This window comes from Crotalus tigris, unplaced genomic scaffold (assembly GCF_016545835.1).
Source record: "Crotalus tigris isolate CLP2741 ecotype Arizona unplaced genomic scaffold, ASM1654583v1 scf7180000024473.799607, whole genome shotgun sequence".
Lineage (NCBI taxonomy): Eukaryota > Metazoa > Chordata > Lepidosauria > Squamata > Viperidae > Crotalus > Crotalus tigris.
In genome coordinates this window covers 576,271-582,354 of record NW_024100644.1, presented here as the reverse complement: position 1 = coordinate 582,354, position 6,084 = coordinate 576,271, and positions in this window count along the sequence as shown.

Below are 6,084 nucleotides of genomic sequence, written 5' to 3'. Positions count from 1 at the left end.
TGTTGGTCAGTGTAGCCTGAAAAGGGAAAACAAATGACTCCTTTAAAGGGGAAATTGCTCCCTGATTTACATAAAACTTCAGATAAAAGAGCCTCTCAGTGTAATAATCTCATAGTTTTCCTTGTACATTCCTTACATCAGTGACTTTCAGAAAACATTCCTGTTTCAATAAAAGTGAAGGCAGTCTCTTTCTTTCTTTCTTTCTTTCTTTCTTTCTTTCTTTCTTTCTTTCTTTCTTTCTTTCTTTCTTTCTGTAATTTCATTGCAGAAATGGCAGGTTTATATTAGAGTAATTAAAACAAAGACTTGCAAAATTTCACCGCTTCTCAAAAATGATTCAAAGGGACAGGCAAGGGACATGCAATTATAATTTTTGAAAGAGCTATGCTAAAGATAGAACATAAAAAGAAGAACACATCCTGAGTTAAATAAAAGCTTTCCACTTTTTTTCTCCTTAACATGCCCTTTTCAAACCCCCCCAACCCCCCAAAAAAACTTGATGAGGCACAATTTCTAAGTCAGAGATAGAATAAGAGGAAAGACAGAGGGAAAAGAAATTCATCAAGTATAAATTATTTCTACAAATAAATAACTTTATACTCTACAAATAATTAAGTTTCCTCTATATTTGACAAAGCACATCTGCTATTAACTCAGACATTGCTTATATTACTTTATACAGTGAGGGTTGCGTGGGTATTTCCCTGATGGCACAGTGGTTAGAAAGTAGTATTGCATACAAACTCTGCCCACAGCCAGGAGTTCGATCTTGACTGGCTCAGAGTTGACTCAGCCTTTCATCCTTCTGAGGTCGGTGAAATGAGGACCCAGATTGTTGGCAACAATATGCTGACATTGTAAATCATTTTGAGAATGCTGTAAAGCACTATGGAGCAGTATATAAATCTAAGTGCTATTGCTATTGCTACTTGAACATGAAAAATTGCATTTATCAAAATATGTTCTATGCCACTTGTGTCCTTGTTTTCTAGGTTAATTATTCTTACTGTCTCTTGTTCAACACCAATGGTTCATTTCCATAGGTGAGTGTGGATTTCATTAGGATTAGACAGAGAGTGACCATTGTTTGATCTGTACATTAGTTACTTGTCTTTATTTCTTCAAACTCTATTCCTTTTTTCCTAATGTAGCATGTATTCTCCTCACTGATGTTACAGAATTATTTGCAACAAATTTGAGATTATGGGCAAGTCCTTATGATGAGACAGACATGTTTAATTATTAGTATGAAAAAAAAATGGGAAGGGCTGCTTTTGAGTAAATATTTCCTTACTTTGCAATGTGGGTATTGTGAGGCTGATTTTCCTAAGTCAAAAAACTTTACCTGCCCAAAATGAGACCAGTGGATTTGTTATTCCAGTTTAATTTCCCTGTTAAGCAAGATAGTTGAGGGATTCAAATCTTACTCAACCTCTCCCCCCCCCCCCCCAAAAAAAAGCAAGCCAGGTGAGCACATTCATTTCTTTGGTATCAGATTGTAGAAGGAGCAACTAAGCAGCTATGTCAAAGCAGGAAGACAGTCCAAAATATTGAGTCTCAAAGGGCTTCTGGGAGAGAAAGCTTGCACTGACTAAAGTTTATCTCCTTTGGATCAATCCTACTGAGGGGAGAGAACTTCAGGATTCAGGGTGTTGAATATATATTGATATAGAAAGAATTAAAATGGAGCAACATGTCTAAAAAAATTAAACCATGGAGAATTGGTAATACTGAGAATCAAAGGAAATATATCAAGGAAGCTCTGTAGATCCATGCTTCTACCTGTAAATACATTTTAACTTTTTAAAAGCTACCCAGATTATTCCACAGACTGGAGCTATCCTTCCCCCCACCCCAGCCCTGTCAAAGTGTTAACAAGATTCCACATTGCTTCTTAGAACAGGGGTGTCAAACTCAATTTCATTGAGGGCCGCATCAGCATTGCGGTTGCCCTCAGGGTGGGTGTGGCCAGGGTGGATGCAACCTACTGGGTGGGCATGGATGGAGTGAGTGTGCCTACTGGGTGGGTGTGGCCAGCTCTACATCATTTATGTCAAGGGTGCCTGTGGGGGCCTGGGCAGGAGTGGGATAGATCTGAGGGATGGCTTCACGGGCCACATGAAACCACTTTGCGGGCCACATCTGGCCCCCAGGCCTTGTGTTTGACATGTCTGTCTTAGAAGAACAGATTTGAGTTTCTAAAACCTGTCATTGAGATTTATCTTCTGCTTCCAAGTTCAAATACACAGTTTCAACTTCCTGTGATTGAATCATTTTGCAGAGCTGCAGAGAGGAAGAGAAGGTTTTTGCCTGGCATCACATCCACTTCCTCTCACTGTGTATCTCGTACAGTAATAGACAGCTGTTTCAGATTGTTCATTTGCAAATACAGCTGACTGCGGGAATCATCCCTGGAGATGGTGAAGCGTCCCGTGAATTTATCAGGGTAGTAAATGGAAGGAGATGAGCCTGTAAGTATTGTGGCCACAAATTCTAGTTCTTGCCCTGGAGCCTGTCTCACCCAGTGCATCCAGGAGGTGCTGAAGGTGAATCCAGAGGCTTGGCACGAGAGACGGAGGGACCCTCCAGGTCTTCTCACACCCCCTCCAGACTCCACCAACTGTCCTTGAGATTTGACACCTAAAAAGAAAAGTGTTTCAATGAAACCTTCTATATACAAAAACAGAATAGGGAAAGAAATTCTTTAAAGAGAGAAAAAGTACCTTGAAGGAATACTAGTAAGTGCACCAAATTCAACCACGGGATCATTTTTTGCTCCCTGTAATGAATGAATAGAATTGATAGGAAAAGATTCAGGAAAGTGCACAAACTTTGTGTTGGTGGGTACATCCTGAAAAGGGAAATCATGTGGCTTTAAAGGGGGAAATGTGCCTCAATTTACATATCACTTCAGATAAAAGATCCCCTCAGTGCATTAATCTCACAGTTTTCCTTGTATGCTCCTTACATGGGTGACTTTGACATAACATTCCAGTCTCAATAAAAGTGAAGTCAGTCACTCTCATCCTTTTTTACTGTAAATTCATAGCAGAAATGGCAGATTTATATTAGAGCAATTAAAACAAAGACTTTCAAAATTTCACCACTTCTCAAAAGTGATTCAAAGGGACAGCCGAGGAACATGCAATTATAATTTTTGAAAGAGCTACATTGAAGATAGAACATGAAAAGTAGAGCACATCTGAATTCAGTAAAAGTTTTCCACATTTTCTCTCCTTACCATGCCCTTTTCAAACGAAACCCCCAAAACCTGAACGCTTGATGAGGCACAAGTTTTAAGTCAGAGTTGGAATGAGGGAAAAGACAAAGGGGGAAGAAATTCAACAAGTATAAATTAGTTATTTTTACAAAATTCTCCTCATTGACATTACAGAATTCTTTGCAACAAATTTGAGATTACGGGCAAGGCCTTATGATAGTCAAGGCAGACACATTTAATTATTAGTATGGAGGAAAATGGGAAGAGTTGCTTTTGAATAAATACTTACTTGCTTTGTAATCTGGATATTGTGGGGCTGATTTTCCTAAGTCAAAAACTATACCTGCACAAAATGAGACCATTGGATTTTTTTTAATTTTATTTTAATTTCCCTATTAAGCAAGATAGTTGAGGTATTCAAGTCTTACTCACCCTCCTCCCCACAAAGGTTACTTTTGAGTAAGCCAGGTGAGCACATTTATTTCTTTGGTGTGAAATTGTACAAGGAAATTGTACAAGCAACCACATCAAAGCAGGAAGACAGTCCAAAATAAGTCTCAGAAGGATTCTGGGAGAGAAGGCTTGCAGTGACCAATATTTATCACCCTTGGCTCAATCCTACTGAGAGGAGAAAACTTCAGGATTCAGGGTGTTGAATATATATGGGTATAAAAAGAATTAAAAAGGAGCAACATGTCTAAAAACAATGAAGAATTGGCAATACTGAGAATCAAAGGAAATATATCAAAGAAGATCTGGAGATCCATGTTTTAACTTTTTAAAAGATCCCCAGTTTATTTCACACCCTGGAGATGTCTTTTTTTTTCCTGTCAAAGTGCTAACAAGATTCCACACTGCTTCTTTGAAGATCAGATTTGAGTTTCTATAACCTGTCATTGAGATTTATCTTCTGCTTCTTAGTTCAAATTTGTTGTTGTTGTTAATTGCGAAGTCATGTCCGACTCATTGCGACCCCACGGACAACATTCCTCCAGGTCTTCCTGTCCTCTACCATCTTCTGGAGTCCATTTAAGTTCACACCTACTGCTTCAGTGACTCCATCCAGCCATCTCATTCTCTGTCGTCCCTTTCTTCTATTGCCCTCAATCTTTTCCAGCATTAGGCCCTTCTCCAGTGAGTCCTTCCTTCTCATTAGGTAGCCAAAGTATTTGAGTTTCAACTTCAGGATCTAAAGAGCAGTCAGGGTTGATCTCTTCTAGGATTGACCAGTTTGAACGCCTTGCAGTCCAAGGGACACGGAGGAGTCTTCTCCAGCACCATAGTTCAAAGGCCTCAATTCTTTGCCATTCAGCCTTTCTTATGGTCCAACTTTCACAGTCAGTTCAAATACACACATTCAATTTTCTGAATCAATTTTAAGAGCTGTTCAGAGGAACAGGAAGTTTTAGCTTGGCATCAGATTCACTTCCTTTCACTGTGTATCTTCCACAATAGATGGTGAAGCATCCCTTGAATGTATCTGTGTAGTAAGTGGAAGGAGATGAGCCTGTAAGTATTGTGGCCACAAATTCTAGTCCTTGCCCTGGAGCCTATCTCACCCAGTGCACTCAGGAGTTGCTGAAGGTGAATCCAGAGGGTCTACAGGAGAGAAGGAGAGTGTCATGGTTCCAAAAGAAGAAACTCTTCAAAGAACTTTGAGGCATTGTTTACCTTAAAGAACCTTTTTAATTGCTACATAGCTTCGGCACATACATAGTGAAGCCAAAATCTGAATTATCCTCCCCCAGCACACCGTAACAAAGCATAACTCACTTCTTCATTTAACAGTCATTAATCACATTCTCCAATTAGTTTGAAGTGTGAACTTTCTCTCCCATTATCTCCTCTTGTTACAAGTAACCTTGAAAAATACCCTACTGAAATATTGTTATGGCTAACTAGTCCCCAAGTACATTCTTCCCTCCTCCCTTCCATCACTATCTAATTTTAACTCTAAAAGTAATACACAGGTTAAATAAAAAATGTCTGCATCTTCATATTTTGTCAAGCAAGAACATCCGATGTTAGCAGCATTGACAGAGGGACTCTCCAGATCTTCTCATGTCCCCTCCAGGCTCCAACTGTACTTGAGATTGGACTCCGAAAAATAAAAGTGTTTCAATGAAATCTATTATAAGAATAGAATATGGAATGAATTTTTTTAAAGAGGGAAAATTACCTTGAATGAGTACTAGTAGGGGCACCAAATTCAGCCACAGGATATTTTTTTACTCCCTGCAATGAATGGAGGGAATTGATAGGAAAGGATTCAGGAAAGTGCACAAACGTTTTGTTGGTGAGTGCAGCCTGAAAAGGGAAAATGTGTGGCTTTAAAGGGGATATTGTACCTCAATTTACATATCACTTCAGATAAAAAATCCCCTCAGTGCATTAATCTCACAGTTTTCCTTGTACCCTTCTTATGTGGATGACTTTCACAAAACACTCCGGTCTTAATAAAAGTGAAGGCAGGAAGGCAGGCTCTTTCTTTCTTTCTTTCTTTCTTTCTTTCTTTCTTTCTTTCTTTCTTTCTTTCTTTCTTTCTTTCTTTCTTTTTTACTGTAATTTCATTGCAGAAATGGCAGGTTTATATTAGAGTAATTAAAACAAAGGCTTGCAAAATTTCACCGCTTCTCAAAAGTGATTCAAAGGGTCAGGCAGGGAACATGCAATTATAATTTTTGAAAGAGCTACAGTATGCTGGAGATAGAACATGAAGGGAAGAGCACATCTATGTTCAGTAAAAGGTTTCCACATTTTCTCTCCTTACCATGCCCTTTTCAAAAACAAAAATAAAAACAAAAAACACTGACACCTGAAGAGAGATCAATTGATGAGGTACAATTTATAAGTCAAAATTAAAT